The following is a 27,338-nucleotide window of genomic DNA, read 5'->3' as shown; positions in this document are numbered from 1 at the left end:
CTTTTTGAATATTGGCACCACATTTGCTATACGCCAGTCCTGTGCTACAGACCCTGTTATTATGGAATCTTTAAAGATTAAAAATAATGGTCTATCTATGACGTTACTTAATTCCTGCAGTACTCGCGGGTGTATCCCATCCGGGCCCGGGGATTTGTCAACTTTAGTGGTTTTTAGACGCCGCCGTACTTCCTGCTGGGTTAAGCAAGTGACATTTAATGAAGAATTTTTGAGAGTTCTTCCCCATTTACTGTTGAAATGGTTTCTGCTGAATGTCTTAACACTGTTCTTCCAATTAAATTTCTATTCTGATGAGCTGTAACACACTTGGGTTCCGCCGCTAACAAAATGCACCAATCCAAATTATGAATCATACATGAACAATGCCAATATTTTATTAATATGCTGAGAACAGACATGCATACAGAACTGACATCAGAATGCACAGCACAGTAATAAGTGCTAGAAGAGCAATACATTGCTAACCTGAGACCATGGCATCATGTACAATATGAACATAGATCCTTAAAGTGGTTTTATACTAGTTTAATAGGGGCACATTTTTTTTGCACAATACTGGTCTGTGGGTCTAATGACTTTAATAACAGCACGAAGGGAACGTGACTTTAGACTGAAGTCTCACTACATGGATAACATACTTTTTTTTTTCTTAAAATAATCTTACAGAATGCTACCACTAATTTCCAAGAATCTTCTAGCTATAAGAATACTAAGGAGGACCCTGTTGTGTATCTCAGATTCAGGTAGTCTCTTGTTAAAAATGAATGGAAAGATAAGGAAACTTCTAGTGTTCTGTTCATCTGTAAGGAGATCACATATAAAATACATATAGGACGATATGTACACAGTTCTCCGGGTAGTAACACAGTTGAACGTTTCCTGTACGTCACCAATAAATAATAACCAGCTTCCTTGGATCTCATCCTTTGCCGCTGGATGAGCTAGAGCTTTTTCTAGATCTTTCTGAGGACTTTCCTCTTCCAGCAAATAGTCTGGCAAGCACTGGCTCTTTTCCACTTGATTGTTCGTAGTTAGCAGCGGTACATAAACCTACGCAAATGGAGCACAGAAGACAACGATCACACATGGGAACACTCACTCTGGTTTTACTAGAGCAACAGGTTCTTTCGGTGTCCAGGTACCAGACCAAGCAAATGAACTAAAGCAGAAGTCACATGCGATCTTATGGCAACCTGCCTGTGGTTTTTGTCAGTCAAACCACATCTCTAAAACAGCACAACAGTAAGTTGCACAAATGTTTTTGGCTATGTGAGCAGAGTTGCTGGCTAGCCCAAGCCTAACTGTTTTAGATACCAAACCATCAGCTAAAAATGTGTTTGAGCGTACCTCTTTACCATAGTCATTCTTGATCACCTGCTGTGCCTTCAGAACTTTTGTTTCTGCGATTGCCGAGGTTAAACATTGTGAACAAGAACAATTGTGTAATCCATCTACATTTGTGGCACCCTGCTGTTCACAGGTACCACAGGACCCAAAAGGGCGCATGGACGGACTTCTCCTCAAGAGGCCCTCAATACATACAGACACCTCCACCATTCCACCTCATACCACCAGAGGGAGCCCTGTTAGGGATATATATACTGGAGGGTGGAGTTAGGTAGTCAGAGTGTGCTGACGCTAGGAGATCAGCGAAGAAGCAGCACGCTGGCTGCTGTGCTGAGGCAAGCCAAGGCCTACAGCACGTGCTGAAGCCTGAGGGGGCCCCGAGTGTGGCCGGAGGCAAAGCAGAGAGAAGTGATAAGGGGGCAGAGGAGCATCATAGGCTCACCCCAGAATACAAACTGGACACCGGGTCCGCACCTACAGGGTCCTCTACACCCAGTAGGGATTACCGGCATACCAGGAGGACTACAAGTACTGGTCGACCTGACGCTAAATCCATTTACAGGACTAGGAACCACGAAGGCCCCAGCGTCCAGGGATCGTGGTAGCCAGAAGAAAGTCCTACTACCAAGCCGACAGGTGAGAGAGTGAAACAGCATAGAAGCTAGGCCCAGTTGCAGGCTGGCCAGGAGCTTAGAGAGAGGAAGAAACAGACCAGGAGGCCTTATACCCGCTCACTGGGGAGAGTCCAGAAGTGCACCCTTCCTACGGAGTACCCTGGACCGTACCTGTTATTTACACCAGTAAAGGTACAAAGTGAATCTCCTGTGTGCGTGTCCGTCATTCCCCGTGATCCGACCTGGCCCCCTCTCACCTGCATCCCTTGCGAGCTGGACAGTCTGCGCTCTGAAGTGCGTCAGTTAAGTAAAACTCTGACCACTGTCCTGAGCGCCCTGCAGCTACAGACAGAGCCCGAGACGGATGGAAGGATCCTACTCGCCGACAGCCCTGAGGATGTCCCCTGGATGAGGAGAAGAAGGAGGACAACACCACCCCGGGGGAGGACCAACGATCAACGTCGCCCTCCAAGAGAATTCGTCTGCTACTGTTGCCACAAGGCAGGCCACCCCGCATGGACCTGTAATTTAAATGGGCAAACCCTGGGGCCGAGGGCCGACACCCACGAGTAGACCGACCAGGCCCATCAAGCTGGTACAACCGGTTCGTGGGAGGAAGACCTTTCCTGTCCATTGTGCTGGACAGCATCGCAACACCTGCCCTACTGGACACCGCATCACAGGTAACCATCATACCTGATGTCCTCTACAAAAGGTACTGGTCCATAGATTAACTCCACCCGCCAAACCCAAACCTCTCTGTGTATGCCTCCAATGGCCTTCCTCTTAGCCTAGTCGGGGTTAAGGACGTGACAGTGAAGATGGGAAGAGCAGAACTAAAGGACCAAGGACTGATTGTAGTAGAGTCTAACCCTGGCGATACAGACTTATATATGATACTTGGTACAAATGTTGTTGGTAATTGTTTGGGAGAAGTGTTGTTCTTACTCCAACAGATGGCTGACACTGCCAAACCAGGGAAGAGGAAGGTGCTCCAGAAAGAAATTTGAGCCCTCCTGTACCAGCAACAGGTAAAACTAACAGGTGGTGATATTGGTATTGTACGGGTGACAGACCCGATACCCATTGTGATTCCCCCGCTAAGTGAAATGCTGATTTGGTGTAGGGCAGCAATAGGCCTCAGGGGACAGAACTACCAGGCGGTAGTAGAGCCCGTTAACTCAGAACACAGACCTAACTGCTAGAGGGGTAGTTGATGTGCACAATGGAAGGGTGCCCGTACGCCTCCTAAACTATGGGGGGGAGGAAGAAGTCAAATTGCCACGATACTCCACTGTTGCCAGATTGTATACTGTGAATAATGATGCTATACACACAGTGGAACCCTTGACCCCACCAGACACGGTGGAGGACAATGACTCCAAAGCTCAGCTGGAGGAATGGTGTCAGCAGCTCCATGTTGGAACTGACGCCACTCCTGTCCATCAAAAACACGGTGTCTACAGGGTGGTTCAGGAATATGAACAGGTGTTTAGTAAACACTCAATTGATTTTGGAAGGGTCAAAGGGGTACAACACCACCTACCCACAGGTAATCATCCACCCATCAAGGAGCATTACAGACTCATACCACCAGCGCATTACCTGAAAGCGAAAGAAATGTTGCATGACATGAAAAGGGCAGGGGTGGTAAGGGATAGCTGTAGCCCCTGGGCAGCTCCCCTGGTCCTGGTCAGGAAGAAGGATGGTATCATGAGGATGTGTGTAGATTACAGGCAAATTAATTGAATAACACATAAAGATGCATACCCTTTGCCCTGTATAGAGGAATCCCTGGCGGCACTAAAATCTGCCAATTACTTTTCCACATTGGATCTCACTAGTGGGTACTGGCAAGTCTCTGTTGCTGAGGAAGACCGGGAGAAGACAGCTTTCACCACCTCTATGGGATTATGTGAGTTCAACAGTTTGCCGTTTGAACTCTGCAACGCCCCTGGAACGTTCCAGAGGTTGATGGAGTGTTGCTTAGGACACCGGAATTTCGAGACAGTGCTGATATACCTGGATGACGTTATCGTGTACTCAAAGACGTATGAAGACCATCTGAAGCACCTGGTGGAGGTATTTGAAGCATTGTCCCGGTATGGGATGAAACTAAAGCCTTCCAAGTGCCACTTGCTCAAACGGAAGGTTCAGTACCTGGGGCACATAGTCAGCTCAGAGGGAGTAGCACCAGACCCGGAGAAGGTCACTGCCATCCAGAAGTGGCCTGAACCGAGAAACATCAAGGAAGTACGTCAGTTTCTGGAACTGGTCGGGTACTACAGGAGGTTCATAAAGGACTACACCAAAAAGGCAGCACCTTTACAAGATCTCCTAGTAGGACAGTCCAAGAGAGGTAAAAGTCCCCCATTCCAGTGGGGCAAGGAACAGGCTGAATCCTTTGCAGTGATGAAGGAGATCCTAACTGGTGAAGAAATCCTGGCTTTCCCTGACTACAGCCAACCTTTCCTGTTGTACACCAACGCCAGCAACGAGGGACTGGGAGCTGTGCTATTCCAGAAGCAAAACGGCAGATAAAAGGTAATTGCCTATGCCACCAGGAAGGTTCGCCCTACTGAGAGGAACCCGGAGAATTACAGTTCCTTCAAGCTGGAGTTCCTGGCCTTGGTCTGGGCTATCACTGAAAGATTCAAGCATTACCTAGCCTCAACTAAATTTACAGCCTTTACTGACAACAACCCCTTGACACACCTGGAAACAGCCAGGTTGGGAGCCATGGAACAGCGTTGGGTGGCCAGATTGTCGAATTACCAGTTCACAATCAAGTACCGGGCAGGTCACAAGAACACCAATGCTGATGCCTTGTCAAGAATACCCCACCAGTCAGACACCGAGGATGAAGTGGAGGATCTCGAAGAAATTGAACTACCTGCTTTCCACAGAAATGGAATGGTCCACGAGCAGCGCGCCTCCAGAAGATGTCGTGGTAAGACACTAAACCCTTTACCTCATCACAACTGGAAGGAAACCCAGGACAGTGACCCGGTTGTCAGCCTCATCAAAGGACTGATAACCCAAGAAGGTACTCACCTGGAGAAGGATGCTCCTCCACAAGCCAAACAACTGTGGAATGAGAGAAGCCGGCTGTTCATCTACAGAGAGAAGCTGTGCAGAAGGTATGTCAACCCCAGAACCCATGAAATGGCGTGGCAGATTGTAGTACCCAGGACAGACATCCAGATGGTGTTAGAGGCCTACCAGGATCAAGCAGGTCACTTTGGCTGGAAGAAGCTGGAAACCCTGCTGAAGGACCGGTTCTATTGGGTTGGAATGCGGAGCTCCATAGAAAGGTGGTGCCGGAATTGTGGACCCTGTAGCCTCAGAAGGAAAGACTACGGCGGCCAGAAAGCACCCTTGCAGTCCATCAAAACAACCCAACCACTGGAGATTGTCGCTCTGGATCACGTCAAACTGACACCCAGCAGATAAGGCTATTCCTATGCACTGACTATGGTGGATCACTATTCCGGGTTCCTGGTGGTAGCCCCTGTCAAGGATCTGACAGCAGAAACTGCAGCAAGAACGTTCCAAGCCTACTTCTGCAGACCCCATGGATATCTGGAAAGGAGCTCACAGATCAAGGCCCTGCCTTTTTGAAGTCGAGCTATTTAAAGAATTCTGTCACCTGTATGGATGTAAGAAGATCAGGGCTACGCCGTATCACCCTCAAACCAACGGTATGTGCGAGAAAATGAACAACATAGACCTGTTGAAAATCTTACCTTTGGAAGAGAGGAACCAGTGGCCAGATAAACTACCTGACCTGGTAGACCTGTATAACCACATACCTGTGAGTTCTACTCATGAGAGCAAGACCTGGAAAATTGCCCATGAACCTGGAACTCGGAGTGGTAGAACCTACTCCAGATATGTCCACTGAAGACTGGGACACAAGTCGGCAAGAGCAGTACAGGAAAGTACAGGCCTGTGTCGAAGACAGTCTAAACAGAGTAAGGGAAAGGCAAGAAGAACAGTACAATAAGCATGCACCAGCAGAACCCTTGGCACCTGGAGAAATAGTGCTAAAGCGGAAGAGAAGAGGTCACAAGCTCGATGACCAGTGGGAAAGAGAGCCCTACACTGTGTTAAATTGCAGATTTGACAACAGCAAAACCTGCCTGATCAGCAAAAATGGAGGTTAGACAACCGCAACAGTTTCAAGATACCACTTGAAATTGTGCCCAGGTCTACTGAAGACACAGGGGGAAGAAGTACCTCTTATAGTGACGTGCCCCCAGGGCTGTGGGTCACTCGGTGCCGGGCCTATAGATGCTGGGGAAGGGAAATGTCACAGTGGCGGCGGCCCGGTCCGTGGCCCAGGGCGGTCAACAAAAAGGGGAAGGAAAATATTTTTATATGGGATTTGTAGTTCTTAGGAAGTGTTCGTCATGCCACCTGTGGTTTCTGGTAATAGGTACCAGCGCTGCTTCAGACCTCTGGGGCGGTTGTTAGAGCAGCTGGGTTGGAACGGCTCCCCACAGGTGGAGCGGGCCCCAGGGCAGTGTAGTATTGATGGTGGTGATGCTGGGGCTAGAGGTGCAGGAGAGATGGCGCAGCAAAAATAACTGACTGAGACAGTGGAGTGCAGTCATCCGAGTTTACTCACAGTTCTGTTTAAGTTCCTCAGGTACACTGTACGGGTGTCAGCCTCTTGCGTCGCACTGCATCTACCAGACAAGGGGTTCAGCACTTTCTCAAGTATATCAGGAACGCTTCACGGAACCCCGCTTTCTTTATGTTCCTTACTAGACCGACTTCCCGCGCTGGGTCTTCTCCCTCCTGCCCTGAGCTTCCCCACACACAGTCCCGATCGGGTGCTCTGAAGTCCTTCTGGGCAACCTGGAGTTCCCGTACCTACTTGATGCCCTTCACAGTGACTAGGTTGAGACTGTGGCAACTGCACCATGGAAGTGCAGAAGCCTCCGGTTTTCCAGCCGAGACCTAGAGTAACACTGCTGGTCCAGGGACCGGTTCCCTTCTTGTGGCCTGATCCCTCTAACACTTGGCAGATTCGGGCGTACGGGTGACGTCCTGCACTCACCATACCCCCTGGGATCCCTTCTGTTACCGGAGCCTTCCTCCTCTGCTCCCCTCCTGGGCCTCTTCTTACTAGGCCCCACTCATGGAGCAGAGCTCCTGAAGAGACTCTGCTCCCCTCTTCTCCTTTCACTGAGTCCACACTCACTAACTAACTAACTAACTAACTAACTCTTTCTAAGATGGCCCCCCTTTATATACACCTCCTCTATAAGTGCTCCACTGTTCTGCATCCTCCACCTACACCCACTACTGGTACCCTCTCTCTTTGGTTCACCCCACTCCATCCAAGGACAGGGCTCAGCAGAACACAGTGCATCTTGCCCTTCCAGCCGGCCTGGAGCAGTGTAGTGTTGAATGCGGGTGTTGGGGTTCCGGGCAGCACTCCCTCCTTACCTGAGAGAAGGAGACACCACATCTCTGGGTGAGGTGCAGTACCTCTGTGGCGACTGAACCCTCAGGGGCGCCACACTAGCATTGGAAGAGCCCAAGGAAGATGTAATTCATACAGTTCTAGGAGACTTCCCTGTGGACTCTCCTCAACTTGATGGAGCAGTTATCATACCAGTGATACACTTCTATCAGCAACCAGAAGAACCTCCACCACAAGTAGAACCTGTAAGCGCCCTAGAAGAACCTGCTCAGGAACAGGAAGAGTCCCCAGTAAGAGGAGGGTCACCAGTTGAAGCAGAGCCTGAAGGCCCAGTAAACAGTGCACTTGCCAGTCCTATAGAGAGATTGAGGCATTTCTATAACTTACCCACATGTAAATCTGATAGGTTAGCAGATAGTGCATACACAGACACCAGTATCACTCCAGTGCTACGAAGATCCAAATGCAGCACATAAGGCCAAATCCATGCCAGGTTTAGGGATTAAAATACAAAATGCCTAAAGTGTAAATAGTTACCCAGTTGGGTATTGCCTACTATTATTTATTGTGTGAACTGAAAAAGTTATATATGTGTGTTGCCCAGTTACCCATAAGGGTATAAAGACTTGTAGGCTGAGGACTGTGAGCAGCCAAAAACTGTCATGTAAATAGTTGCACTTATTAAAGTGCCCTTATTGATTGTATGCAACAGATGACCACTGAACAAATACCCGTTTGGCGTGGCGGAAGACGTGGTCCAACGTCGGATCACCTATGCCCTGCAGCCACGCCCAGGGCCTATGTTGAGGGTTTTCGGACAGGTCCCTCATGCTGCTCGATTTCCATCTTTATCCGTGAGATGGACACCTGTTTTATGGAACTCACTGTAACTTTAAGAAAATATATTATTGTTATTATAATTGTTATTGTTGTAACCTGTTACAAAATGCTTCAGTCAAGGAGTACTGAATTTTACTAGGGGGGAACGTGGCACCCTGCTGTTCACAGGTACCACAGGACCAAAAAGGGTGCATGGACGGACTTCTCCACAAGAGGCCCTCACTACATACAGACACCTCCACCATTCCACCTCATACCACCAGAGGGAGCCCTGTTAGGGATATATATACTGGAGGGTGGAGTTAGGTAGTGAGAGTGTGCTGACGCTAGGAGATCAGTGAAGAAGCAGCACTCTGGCTGCTGTGCTGAGGCAAGCCAAGGCCTACAGTACGTGCTGAAGGCTGAGGGGGCCCCGAGTGTGGCCGGAGGCAAAGCAGAGAGAAGTGACTAGGGGGCAGAGGAGCATCATAGGCTCACCCCAGAATACAAACTGGACACCGGGTCCGCACCTACAGGGTCCTCTACACCCAGTAGGGATTACCGGCATACCAGGAGGACTACAAGTACTGGTCGACCTGATGCTAAATCCATTTACAGGACTAGGAACCACGAAGGCCCCAGCGTCCAGGGATCGTGGTAGCCAGAAGAAAGTCCTACTACCAAGCCGACAGGTGAGAGAGTGAAACAGCATAGAAGCTAGGCCCAGTTGCAGGCTGGCCAGGAGCTTAGAGAGAGGAAGAAACAGACCAGGAGGCCTTATACCCGCTCACTGGGGAGAGTCCAGAAGTGCACCCTTCCTACCGAGTACCCTGGATCGAACCTGTTATTTACAGCAGGGAAGGTACCAAAGTGAATCTCCTGTGTGCGTGTCCGTCATTCCCCCTGATCCGACCTGGCCCCCTCTCACCTGCATCCCTTCCTCCACACTGCCCTGGGGCCCGCTCCACCAGTGGGGAGCCGTTCCAACTCAGCTGCCTTGTCAACCGCCCCAGAGGTCTGCAGCAGCGCTGGTTACCTATTACCAGAAACCACAGGTGGCGTCACAAGACAAAACTGCTAACCGTTCTATCAAGTGACAAAGCCCCTTTTCAAGAGAGACCCCAGAGTACGGGCCCGGGAGCCGACTGTCATGACATCCTACAACGAAGGTAAATGCCCGGGTACCGAGTTCTCCCATATCCCCCTGGGCGAGTCACATTCATGGGGAGAGGGTGCAAAAAGAAAATGACAAATGTTGTAAGAAGATTACTGTAACCATGACGACTTCCTAACACACTTCAGATCTGTAGAAGCTGAAATATTACGTAAGAAGACATACCCCACTAGAATATACACTCCCCAACACTGAAATTGCAACACTAAGAAGGAATAGTCGTAGAATTATGGAAATCACAGGATTGACAGATATGTTAATGATATGCAAATTAAACAATGGACAGGACATCACCAAGACCCATGCTGCTCATGCCATTTTGAGAAACCTATGAGGCCTAAACATGCTGCAATGGCCTGCAGGGTCTCTGGAAATGTCTTCCATCGATCACATCTGGGATGTCATTGTCTATTACAAAGGGAGCTGCCAGCAGCGGATCTTGATGATTTGAGTGCCTAAGTGTATTCAGCGTAACAGAACATTTCTTAGACAACCATTAATAACTACCCTGATAGCAGCTGAGGTGTGTAATTGTATTTCTGCATGTGGCACTCATACTCCATGCTGAATAAATCGAGCGGTTTTGAAAAATTTGCTTCCATTTTGTCAACATGTGCTAGTAACATATCTATCCATCCTGTGATTGTCATAATTCCATGACTTTTCCATCTTTGTTTGCTGAATGCATAGAACTAGCTAGCAGACCGACTGTGCCTCTTGTCAGAGCTTCCTTTTCTTGCTTGCTAAAATGTGCACAAATAACACAATGTTAATTTCTGTAATTAAACTGATCAATTGGTAGAGTAAGGCTATGTGCACATGGAGTATCTGTAACGTGTTGAAACACTCGCCAAACAACGCGTAGATTATTTTCTTGTAGCAGCTTTGAATCATTTCGGCAGAGGTATTTTCCTAAGTTTTGCAGTCTTTTGATTGGATAGCGCTTAGTTTGGAGTGATTTCCATCAGGAAACGCTTACAAAGAAGTGAGATGCACTTTGTTTCCCACCAGGTGTTTTTTAAAACCTGAAGAGGAAAAACGTGTTCAAAAGACTGAACATATGAACAGCAAGTTGTTTTACTATACAAATGAAACTCTCTGTGCACATACCTTAAAGTAAACCTGTCACCATGAAAATGCAGTATAATCTGCAGGCATCATGTTATAAAGCAGGAGGAGCTCAGCAGATTGATGTATAGTGCTGTGAGAAAAGACTAGGTATAACCTGTGTTTTCATCATTTAATACTCTGCTCTTTCTGGCATGTATGGTCCAGTGGGCGGGGCTATCAATAACTGACAGCTATCTGTGTATAAGTGTGCATAGAGAAATAACTGTCAGTCACTGATAGGACCGCCCACTGGACCGGAAGTCCCAGAGAGAGCAGAGCTATAAATAAATGAATAAATCACAGGTTATACTGAATCTTTTCTCACAAAATCACATATCATTCTGCTCATCTCCTCCTTCTCTATAACCTGGTGCGCTCAGATCGCATTGCATTTTCTTTTTATTACAGGTTCACTTTAAGTGTTTTGTATTCATAACGCACCTGCTTTTTGAAGGATACCATTATTTCCACATGGCAGAACAATGAGAATCTGAATTCGACAAGACAGTATCATGTCGTTTACAGCTAGCTGTCCGCTCTTCTGACATATCTCCATGCTGCATAAAACAAGTCCCATAACTCTGCATTGTGCTATATTTCTATTAATCCGACTACTGTACATGGTGTATGACTCTTGGTAAGTGGGCAGAGTCAAGTGTGCGCAAGCCAGTTATTCATACATTTGTTAAAGGACTACTGCGCTAGTGTACTGAGTTCAGGAAAGATACAAGAGGATTGGTTGATAAAAGCGGTTTATTCAATTTAGAAGTAAAAATTCATAGAAAGCAATAATTAAAATTCATAGATAGGGATGATAAATTGCATGGGCAGAGGGGAGGGAAGGGGAATCTTGGCTGGGGAATTTTTTGCTGTTGAGAATATGAGGTACCACTGTATTGAGGGTTGAGGTTCACTTTAGTGGGTCTTTCTGAGTGATCCAAGGCGTGTGGATACTTGTGAAGGGTATATACAATTGCTATAATATGCTGCTTCAGATGAGTTATCAGGTTACCTTTTGAGGAAGTGGACCGTATATACCTGGAGCACAATTAGGTGGTGTGTATGTTCTATTTGAGAGTAGGTAGGCGTCTCTGGTCAGCTGTATACAGGGCGACCAGCTGAAAGGGAAAAAACAACTGGATTAAGGGACGTTGTTTGGCCCCTCTTTTATCTTAGTACAATTGACGCGCCCCCTGGGCTGTGGGGTACTCGGCAGCCGGGCCTCTGGTTGCTGGGAGAATATCACGGTAGCTTGCCCGGTCCGTGACCCAGGGCGGTCAGTAAAAGGGGGAATAGTTTATAGGGGATTTGGGAAAGTGTTCGTGATGCCACCTGTGGAATGCAGCTAAGGGGTGTCGCCGCTGCGGAGCAGTCCTCTGGAGCTGGTGTGATGGCAGCAGGGATGGTGTGGCTCTCCACAAGTAGAGATAGCTCCAGGGCAGCGTTGGGTGTAATGGATGGTGGTGCAGGGGACAGACGGCAGGACGGTCCCGGAGGAAAGACGGACACTCACACGGGGGTAAGCTTCAGTACCTTTACTGGTGATGGTGCAGGCACGGTCCAGGGTACTCCGGGCGAAGGGCGCACTTTTGGACTCTCCCCAGTGAGCGGGTATAGGGCCTCCTGATCCGTGGCTTTACTCGCTAAGCTTCTGACCTGCCTGGAGCTAGGCCTAGCTTGGTTACTGTCTCTCTTTGCACCTGCTGACCTGGTGGTAGGGCCTTCTCTTGGAGATCACTCTCCTTGGATGCTGGGGCCTCCGTGACTCCTAGCCCTGGTACTGTAATCAGCGTTTGGTGAACCTGGGAACTGTAGTCCTCCAGGGGTTCCGGTGGTTCCTACTGGGTGTAAAGGGTCCCTGTAGGCGCGGAGACGGTGTCCGGTATATATATCGGGGTGAGCCTGGTATGCTCCTCTGCCCCCTCACTACTTCTTCCTTCTCCTCTCGCCTTCGGCCACTCAGGGCCCTCACTAGGCCTTCACACGTGCTGTAGGCCTTGGCTTGCCTAAGCACAGCAGCCAGCGTGCTGCCTCTTCGCTGCTCTCTGAGCGTCAGCACGCTCTCAGCTCAACTCTGAGCTCTGTCCCTCTCTGTGTCTGAGTAGGACCTGTCTGAACTCACTTCAGACTAAAACACAAACTGAGCTGCCTGGCTCCACCCTCCCTATATATATATCCCTAACGGGCTCCCTCTGCTGGTGTGAGGTGGTAGGGTGGAGATGTGTGAATGTGTGAAGGCCTCTTGTGGAGAAGTCCATCCATGCACCCTTCTGGGTTCTGTGGCACCAATGCGCAGCAGGGCGCCACACAGTAAATCTAGATAATTACCTGTTTTAGTTGGCTGAAGAGTGGGTTTTGATTATTGATCCTGGTGTTCCGGGGAGCCACTTGTGTTTGTATGGCTAGAGAGGTAGTTTACTGTGGGGACTAAATGGTAACATTAGGTATGATCTGGACAAATAGACATGTACCTGACAAAACATATAATACACAAATTGCGATAGGGTAAAATACGTTACCAGTAAAGAAATGATGATTGATTAGGTGAACTCTATTTGGTTCAGTTCTACCCAACGGCTTGTTCTATGGTAAGTATGACTACTTCGGTCACAGTTTAGTCCACAATTTCACTGTGTTAATCTGTAGGGACTTGAAGTGAGTTAATTAGTAAGAGTATATTTATCCCTCGTACTGATGTTATATAGTTTATAAAATATAGAATAAAATTACCACTGGCTGGTTTAGGTGGTAAATTTAATTATACTAGGGGGGCTGGTTGGCCGGTATATTTTGGCTGCAGGATTCCTGTTCCTGTTAGTCTGAGGTACAAACGTTGGTTGGCTATTCAGTTTTAGAATTAGGCATAAGAATTCCCTGTAGTGTCCAGAGAGCCTTTTGGCTCTATAGTGTGTACCATAGGCGGAAGTTCCTATATAGGCAGCTGTCTTGAAAACATTGGTGAGGCAGTGCGGTACCTTAAGTAGTTATTGATCCGTGGTGTTGCGGCTTTCCTCCTGATGCAGTGCAGAGGTGTACTGCTGGCAGAGCGAGGCAGGAGCTGGTGGATGTCGGAGTCCAGGCCGGAGACTCCGGCATCAGCATGCAGCGTCCGGAAGTAGAGGGGCGTCTGTGTATAAGGACCTGTGTAGCTTCAGGTCTTAGGTGGTCACGTGACCGAAGTTGAAGACGGAGAGCAGGGAGGACCAATGATCCATTACCTATGGGGTATATGGTGCCCCTCACTTCTTGCTGCAAGTAATACTGACTATATCCACCAGCACCCCTAAACCCCACTTTCTTTCTCTACATAGTTATTAATACATATTTCTAGAAGTGTTTATTTAATAAAAAATAGATCTAGATAGAAAAAAAAAACCTATTGGAAGATCAGGTTTTCTTTGTCTGTCAGGTCGAATAATGCTATTAACCTGCAGGTTAGCAGGTGCCCAGCGGCGGCGAGTCTCCCAGGAGAATATGAACTTTATTTCTCCCCGATACTGGCGACTTTCAGTCATGCAGGTATGGCACCCCAGGGGTCTGGTTGCCGCAGTGGTAGAAATACCTTGTCTGAGAGCGAGCATGGGTTTTCCTGGTCAGGAACATTATTGCATGCCACACCTCCTGCCCCAGTCCAGGGAGGGGAGGAACCTGCCCTTTATAAACTGGAGCTGGGGCGGGGTTAGTCTAGTCTAGTCCAGAGAGAGGGACAGAGCAGCAGCAAGGAGCTCTGTAGGAGCCAGGAGCTGAAGACCAGGGACTGGAGCCGCGGAGCTCGTCCTGGCAGAAGACGCAGAGAACCGGACACCGGAGTCCGAGGCTGTGGGGATTCTACACCCAGCAGCAGAAACCACCTGGCAGGGGATTTCAGGTCCTCTGGCCATAGAAAGGCCAGACGCTAAGTCACACGCAAGGGACAGGCACCGCCATCGAGGAGCGGAAGTCAACAAAGGCCCCAAGTCACCAGCCATACGGGTGAGCACCACACGGTACACTCAGGGATGTGGGCTACTACACGACTACAGCAGGGTAGCCAGGAAGAGTGCAGTCAGATGGGAAGGCCTACACCTCCACCTGGCCAGGGGGACTCTTGTTCGCTCACAGAGTGACCAGGCCTCTAATGTTAGCCAGTACTCCCGGCAGGGCCTTCTTCCTTACCAACAGTAAAGACCCTGAACTGCACTGCACGGACTCTGAGTCATTTCTGCTGCGCCCATGTACCACAACCCTCACCATCTACACACGCTGCCCTGAGGCTATACTCCTCCCGTGGGGAGTTATACTACCCTTTGCTGCGCACACAACATCAGCCTCAGCTGTCTGCCCCGCAGCGGCGGTTTTCAGTGACCGCAATCCATGGGTGGCATAGTCGGACATTTAAACATTACAAAACCAAGTTAACAGATCCGCCACTGGTTTGACCACCCTGAGCCACGGGACCGGGTCGCCGCCACGGAGACTACAACCCCTAGCATCACACAGAGACCCGGCTCCGGGTATTCCCCCACACACGGCCCAGGGGGCGCGTCAACTTTGGCGTAGTCAGCAGGATTTTGTGCCTGCAACCACCGGGTACTGCGTGCCTGAAGAAAGACTGTGATACTTACCGTGGTGAAGTTTCCCGCCATCCGCAACCATTTTCCCACCATCCGCAGCCATTTTCCCGCCATTGGGCGCCATTTCCGGGACGCCGCGCTGGAAGAAGTGGGGTGTGGACACCAAAAGCGCGCGAGAGCTGAAGCCCCACCTTACGCACTGACGCTGTGCAAGGTCCTGGAAGGAGCCCCGCGGACGCCGACGTCACCAGCGCGCGACGCAAGGTCCTCGACCCCCGACGATCGACTGCGGAGCCGCGGCCTACAGAGAAAAAGCAACGAAAGGTAGGCCACGGTTAAGTAGGGGGGAGGAAGACACCAGGAATGGAGGGAGCTCCCACCGCCAGCGCGGCTGCTGCCGCAGTGATGCCTTTCACGATGCCGTATATCCCAGGAGCGGCATGGTTACCCCAGTACTCAGGGGAGTCGCATACCCTGAGTGACTTTAAAGAAAGACTGTATAGCCTATTCAAAGTATACCCCCTGTCAGAGGAACAAAAAGTGAGCATCCTGACAGGTCAGTTAATCGGGGCAGCCCAAAGAGAAGTAAAGTCCTGGTCAGCCAGGGGAAAGGGGACTGTAAAGGAAATACTGGCCCGTCTAAAGGACACTTTTGATACCCGCACCTCAGCAGAGATCAAGTTAAAATTTTATGGATGCAAGCAGCGGGCACAAGACAGTATACGGGACTAAGCTTTCAATTTGCAGGAGGCCCTGAGAGCCATTAAGCAGGCAGACCCTGACAGTGTGCAGAATGAGGATAAGCTGTTGACTGAACAGTTCATTGAGGGTCTACTGTCCAGCGCCCACCGAACCCAGTTGCGTGTTATTTCCCTCCAGAACCCTGATTTAGACTTTGCGCAGTTTAAAGACAGGGCCATCTGGGTGCTCCGAGAACCGGCACCAGGTGGCTCTGTAACCCACAGGCGCCCTGCTATCACCTACCACCAGGAGGCGGCGCCCTTGTCTGCAGAGCCTGTGGGAGCTGATGCACAGGCTTTGGACAAAACCCGGGCTGCAGACCTGCACCATCAGGTCCAAGAACTGACCAAAAGCGTTGCCGCGCTAACCAGAACTGTGCAGTCTTTACAGGTGTCTTCCCCAGGAAAGATCCAGCCGGCTTCCAGTCCGGAGGACGTCCCTTGGAGTCGATGGAGGAGGATCCCATCATCCAGAGGAAGGCCAAGCAACCGCTACGACCAGGACGGACAACCCATCTGCCGCCGCTGCAACCAACCAGGACATATGGCAAGGTACTGTCATTTAAACGGGCCCAACATGGGGCAGAGGGCCGACCCCCAGGCATAAGATCTTCAGGCCCATCGAGCTGGCGTGATAAGTACGTAGGGGGACGACCGGTTTTACCCGTGGTGCTGGATGGCATCCCTATGAGTGCACTACTGGACACCGGGTCACAAGTAACCACCATCCCCTATGTGCTCTTTAAGCGGTACTGGAATGACTCGGATATTACCCGCTACCCAGATGACGATTTGAGCATCATCGCCAGCAATGGTCAGCCCGTACCGTAGGTGGGATTCAAGGACGTGACCATAAAAATTGGTAAAGTTGGACTGCCAGCGCAAGGACTGATTATTGTGGACATTGACCGTCGTGAAAGCCACCCTAAGATAACCTTGGGTACTAATGTTACTGAAAATTGTCTTGTAGAGATAACTGTCACATTACAGCAGGTTGCGATGAACGCCAGCTCCAGCCAGCAGCGTGTCTTACAAAAAGAGATCAGAGCCCTGATGAAAAGGCAACAGGTAGAACTGTCTGGTGGTGAGATTGGTAGTGTTAGGATGAGCGACCCGTTCCCTATCGCCATGCCCCCAAAGAGTGAGATGGTGATCTGGTGCCGGACTGCAATCGGGTTAAGAGAAAGGGACTACCAAGCCATGGTAGAACCTGTCTACTCAGACAGTAGGCCCACCATTTTGACAGCACGGGGGGTGGTCGATGTACCCCATGGGGGGGTACCCGTCCGCATCCTAAACATTGGGGAAAGAGAAGTATACTTGCCCCGGTATGCCACACTAGCCAAATTGTTCACTGTTAACCAAAACGGCCGTGGAACCCTTGCCTCCATCTCAACCAGAGGAGGGTAACGGCTCCAAGAAACAAATGGAGGACTGGTGTCAGAAGCTGCATGTGGGCACCAACTCCACTCCCTCACACCAAAAACAGGGAGTCTACCAGGTGGTGCAGGAGTACGAAAGGGTCTTTAGCAAACACTCGCTAGACTTTGGGCAAGTAAAGGGGGTAGAACATCACATCCCCACGGGAGACCATCCACCCATAAAGGAAAGATACCGACCTGTACCCCCTGCACACTATCAGAATGCCAAGGGAATGTTGCGAGAAATGAAGGAGGCTGGGTTAATCAGGGACAGCTGTAGCCCCTGGGCAGCTCCACTAGTTCTTGTGAAAAAGAAAGATGGCACTATGAGAATGTGTGTCGATTACAGAAAGGTCAACCATATCACACACAAAGATGCGTACCCATTACCTAGGATAGAGGAATCTTTAGCTGCATTAAAGTCTGCTAACTTCTTCTCCACTTTGGATCTTACTAGCGTGTACTGGCAGGTTCCTGTAGCAGAGGCTGACAAGGAGAAGACCGCGTTCACCACCCCGATGGGTCTCAGCGAATTCAACTGTATGCCGTTCGGGCTCTGCAGCGCACCAGGAGCCTTCCAGCGGCTGATGGAGTGCTGCCTAGGGCACAGGAATTTTGAGACGGTCCTGCTCTACCTAGACGATGTCATCGTGTATTCCAAAACATATGAGGACCATCTGAAACACCTGGCAGAGGTGTTTGATGCCCTGGCAGGCTACGGCCTAAAGGTGAAACCCTCCAAGTGTCATCTACTGAAACCAAAGGTACAGTACCTGGGACATGTGGTGAGTGCTGACGTAGTAGCTCCAGACCCTGATAAGATCACAGTGATTAAGGACTGGCCAAAACCCTCCAGCATAAAGGAAGTGCGGCAGTTCCTCGGGTTGGTAGGCTACTACCAAAGATTCATCTCCGGGTTCACCAAGATGGCAGCCCCTATGCAAGATCTCCTGTTGAGTCAGTCAAAGACCAAGAATCAGAAGCCGCCCTTCAGGTGGGACAAGCGGGAAGAGGAGTCTTTCCGCCAGCTGAAGATGGCCCTCACGGAGGATGAGGTCCTGGCTTACCCTGATTACGGCCAGCCTTTCATCCTCCACACAGACGCCAGTAACGTGGGGCTGGGAGCCGTACTATCCCAGATGCAACAGGGCAGAGAACGGCTAATCGCTTATGCCAGCAGAAAGGAATCCTGAAAATTACAGCTCCTTCAAGCTAGAGTTCCTCGCGGTGGTATGGGCAGTGACAGAGCGCTTTAAACATTACCTTGCCTCTTCCAAGTTCACCGTGTACATGGACAACAACCCGTTGACACACCTGGACACTGCAAAACTTGGTGCCCTGGAGCAGAGATGGGTGGCCCGCCTACCCAACTATGAGTTCACCATCAAATACCGGGCGGGACGCACAAATGCGAACGCAGACGCCCTGTCCAGGATGCTGAACTTGCCGGATGGGTGGAAGATCCAGAAGAACTGGAAGAGATTGAACTCCCTGCGTTCCACCGTCGTGGGATTACCCAGTATTCCCACCGTGTAAGGGACAGGCACTCTGCCACGTTCAATCCCTTACCCCACTACAGCTGGGAGGAGACGCAAGACAGTGACCCAGCCGTCCACCTGGTAAAAGAGATGCTGACACAGGCTGGTGCCCGCCTTGACCCAGACGCTCCGGAAGAAACCAAACAGCTGTGGAAGGAGAAGAGTAAACTGTTTCTCTACAAGGGGAAGCTGTGCCGGAGGATTGTCAACTCCCGGACACATGAGCTGACCTGGCAGGTAGTGGTCCGGAGACGAGACGCGGCTATGGTCCTGGAGGCATACCACGACGGAGCAGGGCACTTTGGATGGAAGAAGTTGGAGTTCCTGTTGCGTGAACGGTTCTTCTGGGTAGGCATGAGAGGGGCAAGATAGATGGTGCAGAGACTGCGGCCCGTGCAACCTGAGAAGAAAGGACCATGCCAGCCAGAAGACTCCCCTGCAGTCCATCATTACCAAGCAGCCACTAGAACTGGTAGCCCTGGTCCATGTGAAGCTGGCTCCAAGTAGGTCCGGGTACGTCTACGCCCTCACCATCGTAGACCACTACTCCCGGTTCCTGGTGGTGGTCCCTGTCAAGGACTTAACAGCTCAAACAGCAGCCAGAGCCTTCCAGCAGCACTTCTGCCGTCCACACGGGTATCCGGAGCAAGTGTTGACTGACCAAGGTCCAGCCTTCGAAGCGGAGGTCTTCCAGGAGTTCTGCAACCTCTATGGCTGCAAGAAGATAAGGACAATGCCCTATTACCCCCAAACCAATGGATTGTGTGAGAAGATGAACCAGGTGGTGATAGACTTGCTGAAAACGTTGCCCCTGGAAGAACGCAGTCTGTGGCCTGAAAAACTGCCTGATCTGGTGGACTTGTATAACCACATCCTAGTAAATTCCACCAACTGCACCCCGGCTTACCTAATGAGAGCAAGACCTGGTAAGCTGCCTATTGACCTGGATATGGGAGTCCTGACACCTGAGGACACCTCGCCAGAGGCAGACTGGGATACAGAACGGCAGCAGCAGTACCGGAAAGTGCAGGAGAGTGTTGAGAGAAGTCTGTCTCAAGCAAGAGAAAGGCAAGAGAGGACTTACAACCAGCATCCTCCCGCTGCTCCCCTGGTGCCTGGAGAGCAGGTCTTGAAGAGGAAAAAGCGGCTCCATAAGTTGGATGACCAGTGGGAGAAAGACCTGTACACAGTACTGCCCTCAAGTCATGAAAATCCGAAAGTGTGCATTACCAGTAAGGATGGAGGAGAGACCACAGCCACTGTCTCCAGAGACCACCTGAAGAAGTGTCCCGAGCAGCTGCAAAGCACTGATGAAGACCAAGATAGCCCTCAACCCGCAGAGGAAAGGGAAGAAATGGTCAGTACAGTACTCGGAGAATTTCCCCGGTCCTGGACACAGATTAACAACGCTATTGTGGTACCCGTCCTTACCTTTCTTCAGCCAGCCCCTCAAGGGCCTACAGAAGAGCAAGTAGTGTTGGGAGAGCAACCGGCCCCGGAGGAAGAAGATTCCATACCAGCAGCCCAGGAGAATCAACCCTCTGCTAGTAGTGAGCCTGCCGTGCCCGTGGTATGCCAAAGAGTATGCAGAAAGCTGCCCAGCCTACCCGTAACATCCCCAAACACCTGTAGTGCAGACACTAGCGAGCCCACTACACAAGGGGTGGAAATAGGGGACCCAGAAAGAACACCACCAGATAGTGTGTTACGTAGGTCAACCAGGAGCACTAGAGGTCAGAGGCCCGCTTGCTGGAGAATCTAGAAAAAGAAATGATAAATACCTGTATTTTGCAAATGTTAAAATGTTTTATGTTTGTTACCCGAATACTAATTATGTTTCTCTAGTTACCTGACAGGGTTTATGGACTGACAGGTTATAGACAATGAATAACCGGATCTGTACCTTGTAAATAGTTGCACCTGTTAAGTGCCCCCTTTGTGCCAGACCACAGAACAAAAACCCGTGGAGGTGGCTGAAGATGTGGTCCAACGCCGGATCATCTATGCCCTGTAGCCACCCCAGGGCCTACGAGGAGGGTTTGGGACGGGTCCCTCAAAATGCATCTTTGGTGACATGGACACCTGGTTACGGAAGCGCCGTGACCTATAAAAACTGAACTCCTTGTACATATGTTGTTGTGTTATTGCTTATATATGTTGTTATAAATGTGTTTAGTCTCGGAGTACTAAAATTTACTAGGGGGGAATGTGGTACCCCAGGGGTCTGGTTGCCACAGTGGTAGAAATACCATGTCTGAGAGCGAGCATGGGTTTTCCTGGTCAGGAGCATTATTGCATGCCACACCTCCTGCCTCAGTCCAGGGAGGGAAGGAACCTGCCCTTTATAAACTGGAGCTAGGGCGGGGTTAGTCTAGTCTAGTCCAGAGAGAGGGACAGAGCAGCAGCAAGGAGCTCTGTAGGAGCCAGTAGCTGAAGACCAGGGACTGGAGACGCGGAGCTCGTCCTGGCAGAAGACGCAGAGAACCGGACACCGGAGTCCGAGGCTGTGGGGATTCTACACCCAGCAGCAGAAACCACCTGGCAGGGGATTTCAGGTCCTCTGGCCATAGAAAGCCCGGAGGCTAAGTCACGCGCAAGGGACCGGCACCGCCATCGAGGAGCGGAAGGCACCAAAGACCCAAGTCACCAGCCCTACGGGTGAGCACCACACGGTACACTCAGGGACGTGGGCTACTACACGACTACAGCAGGGTAGCCAGGAAGAGTGCAGTCAGACGGGAAGGCCTACACCTCCACCTGGCCAGGGGGACTCTTGTTTGCTCACAGACTGACCAGGCCTCTAATGTTAGCCAGTACTCCCGGCAGGGCCTCCTTCCTTACCAACAGTAAAGACCCTGAACTGCACTGCACGGAGTCATTTCTGCTGCGCCCATGTACCACAACCCTCACCATCTACACACGCTGCCCTGAGGCTATACTCCTCCCGTGGGGAGTTATACTACCCTCTGCTGCGCACACAACATCAGCCTCAGCGGTCTGCCCCGCAGCGGCGGTTTTCAGTGACCGCAATCCATGGGTGGCGTAGTCGGACATTTAAACATTACAAAACCAAGTAAACAGATCCGCCACTGGTTTGACTACCCTGAGCCACGGGACCGGGTCTCCGCCACGGAGACTACAACCCATAGCATCACACAGAGACCCGGCTCCGGGTATTCCTCCACACACGGCCCAGGGGGCGCGTCACAGGCGTTACTGGAACAATTACAGTCACTACTCACAGCATTAAGAGAGATGGCATATCCCCGTATTCAGCAATGCATCAGTGCAAAGCTAGCAGTCAGTCAGTGCTGGGGCCTGGACACAGCCACTCCTCTCAGTGCTGTGAGCAGTGACTCATTTCTACTAATACACCTGCATGACTGAAAGTCCCAGGCTCCTGGGAGAAATAAAGTTACATTTTCTCCTAGGCAAGCACTTTCAGCACTATGGCAGGGAACCTTCATAACAATATTAACCTGAAGATTAACCCTATAGCTGCAGGTTAATAGCAACACTGGACAAGACAGCTTCCGTAACTAACACTATTCTATCTGTGAACCCTTTCTAGGAAAATCCAGTTAATTTCTTGCACCCTTTTAAAAAGTACTTTTTGTCAGATTTACTTTTAAAACCAGATGAAACAGGACACATGATAAAGGCTACAAGAGCAAGCTCCAGATGGATCATTTACTTTGCACAATAAAAGGTACAGCGAAAGGATAGGCATCCTGTTTTGACAGGTTATTTTTTTTTCCAATTTTGGCGAGGAGAAAAAAAAAAAAAAAGTTGAGTGAAGTTTCATAGACTAGGTTGTTAAAGGGGTGCTCCAGGAATGTAATGAAATCGCAATAACAATTCAAACACAGCATGTCCTAGTCACATGTCAGGAAGAGCGAAGAAATCGAGAGAAGAGAATAGAAAGAAAAAAGAAATCTTCTTGGCTGACTGAATACAAAGGATATTCGTATGCAGTCTCAGTCATCTGTGCTCAGTCAGCTGAAGAGAAGATTTTCTTCTTCTTCAGTCACAGGCTTCCCCTCAGATCATGTAAGTATGTGTGCGTACGATACAGCTTCTGTCAGTTGACACACAGGTCTCAGAAGCAGTGTTTTTTTCAGAGTGCAGCCAGTCCTGACGAGTAGAAAGGGTTGCATTTAAATTATGTGACGGGGCCATTTTATTACGTTCTTGGAGGAGAACCCCTTTAAACAGAAGCTTGCTTACTGGATTAACAAGCATCAAGCTTACTCAGATGTACCGTATTTTTCAGACCATAAGACGCACTTTTCCCCCCCAAATTTGGGAGGAAAATGGGGGGTGCGACTTATGTTCCAAACGCTGCTTACCTGCGGTGGTGGTGGAGCGAGATAGCGGGGCCTCCCTCCTTCAAGAACCCGGTGGTGGTGGTGGCAGCAAAAGAGGTGAGATGCTGCGGGTGTCTGGCTGGGGGCAGACGCGGTTTGGACTGGATACGGGAAGTGTCTGGCTTTGGGCCGGTGAGCGGCACAGGTTTCCAGTGTGCACGGTCATCTTCCTGAAGCTGTGATCCGCAGGAAAATGGCCGCCCGAGCCGGCGCATGCGCTGACTTGAAGCTCGGGCAGCCATTTTCATGTAGATAGCAGCTTCAGGAAGATGGCCGCACACACCGGAAACCTGCGCCGCTCACCTGCCCAAGCCCGCAGCTAGACACTGCCTGCACCCAGTTCATCCCGCACCTTCTCCCAGACAGAAACTCGCAGCATCTCACCTCCTCCTCCTTTGCTGCCGCTGCCACCACCACCGGTCCCCAGGCAGGCCTCAGTGGCGCGCAGCCACGCCCGATCGCCAAGCCCCGGGCCTCAGCCAGGCCCCCAGCCATGGACCGGGTCTCAGCCAGGCCCCCAGCCATGGACCGGGCCTCAGCCAGGCCCCCAGCTATGGACCGGGCCCCAGACATGGATCGGGCCCCAGCCATGGACCGGGCCCCAGCCAGCCACCGGGCCCCAGCCAACTCTTCTGCTGCAGGGCAGTGCAGGGTTGATGGTAATGCTGGGGGTTGTAGTGCAGGAGAGATGGCGCAGCGAAAATAACTGACAAAGGCAGTGGAGTGCAGTCATCCGAGTTTACTCACAGTTCTTTTTAGGTTCCTCAGGTACACTGTACGGGTGTCAGCCTCCCGCGTCGCACTGCGTTTGCCAGACAGGGGTTCAGCACTCTCTCTAGTATATGAGAAGCGCTTAACGGGACCCCATTTTTGTATGTTCCTTTCTTGACCGACTTCCCGCGCTTTGTCTTCTCCCTCCTGCCCTGCACCTCGCAAACAAAGTCCCGAACGGGTACTCTGAGATCCCAGACCTACTTGGTGCCCTTTTCGGTGGCTTAGATGAGAGTATGGCAACTGCACCTTGGAAGTGCAGAAGCCTCCGGTTTTCTGGCTGAGACGTGGAGTACTCGGCCAGTCCAGGGACCGGTTCCCTTCTTGCGGCCTGATCCCTCTGACACCTGGCAGATTCGGGTGTACGGGTGGCCTCCTGCTCCTTCCATACCCCTGGAATCCCTTTCCTTACTGGAGCCTTACTCCTCTGCTCCCCTCCTGGGCCTTCCTTACTAGACCCCACTATGGAGCAGAGCTCCTGAAGAGACTCTGCTCCCCTCCTCTTTCTTGCTTCCTCTCCGACTGAACTGAACGCTGTTTCTAAGATGGCTTCCCTTTTTATATCTTCCTAAAGTGCTCCCCTGAACTACGTCCTCCACCCACATCCACTACATGGTTCCCCCTCTCTTTGGTTCCCCCTTCTCCAGCCAGGGACGGGGAAGCAAAACAAGTGCATAAGGCCCTTCCAGCCGGCCTGGAGTAGTGTGGTGTTGAGTGCAGGTGTTGGGGTCCCGGGCAGTACTCCATCCTTACCTGAGAGAAGGAGATACCACACCTCTGGGTGAGGCGCAGTAACTCTGTGGCGACTGAACCCTCAGGGGCGCCACAGAGGGCCCTGCAATCCAGCTCCACCGCAACTCCCCGCTGCTGGAGCACCGGATTCCTGAAGGACCCTGCCTCCTGTGACCTTCGCTCCACTGCCCCCCAGATAAGATACTGTACCTATTCAGACTATAAAACGGACCCCCATCTTATAAAAATATATTTTTTTCTATATTCCACCCCAAAATTTGGGGTGCGTCTTATAGTCCGAAAAATATGGTATATGCCTCATAATAAATTTGGCACATCTTGTGCTGCAGATGCGCCAACACAATCTCCAACATTTATGAACTGACTCAAATTTCCGCTACAATTTACATCAATCCCTCCCACTAAAACCCACCACACTCTGTTTTATGAAAATTGGTGCGACAGCAGTGTAATTTTTTTTCTCCACAAAACAGCAATCCCAAGTTAAAATATTTTTTCATTTTCTCCTACCTCTGTGACCAGGTCTGGCTTCACTCGCACAGTGCACCTTCTGATTGGTGTCTGAAATGTAAAGCTGATGACACCTTTCACCTTTAATAATGTTTCTTAACATAGGTATTTCCTATCCTGAAAGTCCATAGTGCTCACTTCTTCCTGCAAAAAAAAAAAAAATTAAACAAAATAAATTAGGCGGAATTTTGTAGCTTAATATTTACCTGAATAGAGAGATATTTTAAGCCATTCTTTAAAAAAAAAAAATCTTGGACGCCCTTTTAAAAAGTGGATCGAGGCTATAATAAGTTCTGTGTGCAGTATGGCAATATCAAACAGATGACCGTTACCAGATCATCAAGTCCATGGATGTGGAGTGTTATGGTTTTGGCTCTTTTGTTTGCACTTGGAATGAAGAACTGTAGGTTGTTTTGCTTGTTCTTGGTTTCTGGTGTATGCAAGTGACCTGGCACACCTAATGACACGTGAATCTGATGGGCGAGTACTTTGCTACGATTATTCATGTCACTGAAAAAAAATAGAATTTATCCATATATCACAGGAGAGCTCTGTTGTCATCTTGTTCTGGAAAAGGTCACTATAAAAAGTACTGATTAAAGGGGTTGTATCATCCTCTTTCTTCAGGAGTGCGCCACCTCTCAGCCTCCTAGCTTCCTAGGGAGCAGTGCTCTTCTGAAGACTGACGGTTCTTTCCAGCGGCATGACTGAGCAGCTCACCCAAAAAACACACTTTCCGCATTGGAAAAGCCGCCATCAGTGCAGCCTAGGAAATCGGCCACTGCAGAAGTGGACAATAACCTAGGCGATAAGCTGTAAACTAGAAGGAAAAATCCATCTGTTCTTAACAAAGAGGAAAGTATAAGTAAATTGCAAAGTTGCCCTGATTTTACAAGCACTTTGCAATATTAACTTGCAAATTTGAGACAACCCCTTTAATAAACATTAAAGAGTTTATTATTATTTGTCTGGCTGTTTTTTTTCAGGAAAGTTGTGTCCCAAGGTGCAATTTGTTGTGAAACAAAGAAACTGTGCTTTACTTACTGCTGAGTCTTCACCATGGCTCTTATTTTATTATTTGGAGCACTGACATCACGACGACAACGCTGCAGGAAATCAGTAAGGTCAGCGGCTCATGCTGTCTACAAGGACAAAGCCGCTGAGGTCACTGATTGGCTTCAGCGCTGCCGACGTGATGACGGCACTGCAGACAATGACAGACACCCGGAGAAGCAGCACTCAGCACTGGACCCTTCGAGGATGCATAATACAGTTCGTTTTTATTACAATAAATTGCGTGTAAGGACAACTTTCCTGAAAATGGAAGACCCCTTTAAATATTACAAAATGGAAAATTGTTCTAGATACACAACACCCGCTTGTCTAGTGCACACACTAGAGCTAATGGTGGACTACATTTAATTCATGACAATTTGTATGAAAAATATGAAGATCATCAAAAGACTGGCTACAGAGAGAGTTGTCCAAACAAGGATACATATGCCAAGGCATACAATGCAGTGAGGACTACCCAAAAACACAGGCCCATGTGCCCAGACATCCAGGGCATTACAGTGACAGCATTTCTGCTGGATGTACACTCACTTTGTACGGACACCACTACTACCAGCTAATACTTCACGACAGCTGTACACAAGCTCAGCCCCAGCATTACACGCAATGAGTTTACCTGTTCTTAATGTTCTCCAGGCTCACCATCATACCTAGCTCACTCCTCGGTCTTTTACAGTGATTAGGATTTTCACACAATTAGTGAATTGCCTGTAAAAGATGTAATACCGTTATATAGAAAATTGGCTTCAAGTGTGAAAGTTATAGTGTTCCCCCAATTATGTTCTATTTTATGTAACTAATGAATGGCCAATTCTTTGTTACCACAAATGAATCCTGAGCAGGCTTTTCAATAGTAAAGGGGGCCTGTCATTCGATTCATGCTGCTCGAACCACGGGCAGGATGAATCAGAGCCTGTCTGTGCGATTGCAGACAGGTAGGTTTGAAAAACCAGGCGGAGACTATTGGGAGAGACCCAGCTAATTTGATGATGTACTCAGCTGGCTTCTTTCCGCCCCACTCCAGATGACTGAGGGAGTCCCTTATCACATCAGACTAATCACATCTCTCTCCTTATGGTTCCTGGACGTCAT

The 27,338-nt window shown here is 49.8% G+C and overlaps 1 pseudogene; it reads right to left on the bottom strand.

The window, feature by feature from the left end:
* Positions 1-681: 681 nt before the first annotated feature.
* LOC141213285 (armadillo repeat-containing protein 1-like) lies at positions 682-27,338 on the bottom strand (annotated as a pseudogene).

Source organism: Phyllobates terribilis, unplaced genomic scaffold (genome assembly GCF_046119375.1).
Source record: "Phyllobates terribilis strain yellow unplaced genomic scaffold, ASM4611937v1 Scaffold_193__1_contigs__length_3613616, whole genome shotgun sequence".
NCBI lineage: Eukaryota > Metazoa > Chordata > Amphibia > Anura > Dendrobatidae > Phyllobates > Phyllobates terribilis.
Note: the sequence above shows the minus strand (reverse complement) of the source record. Positions and strands in the feature narration are given on the sequence as shown.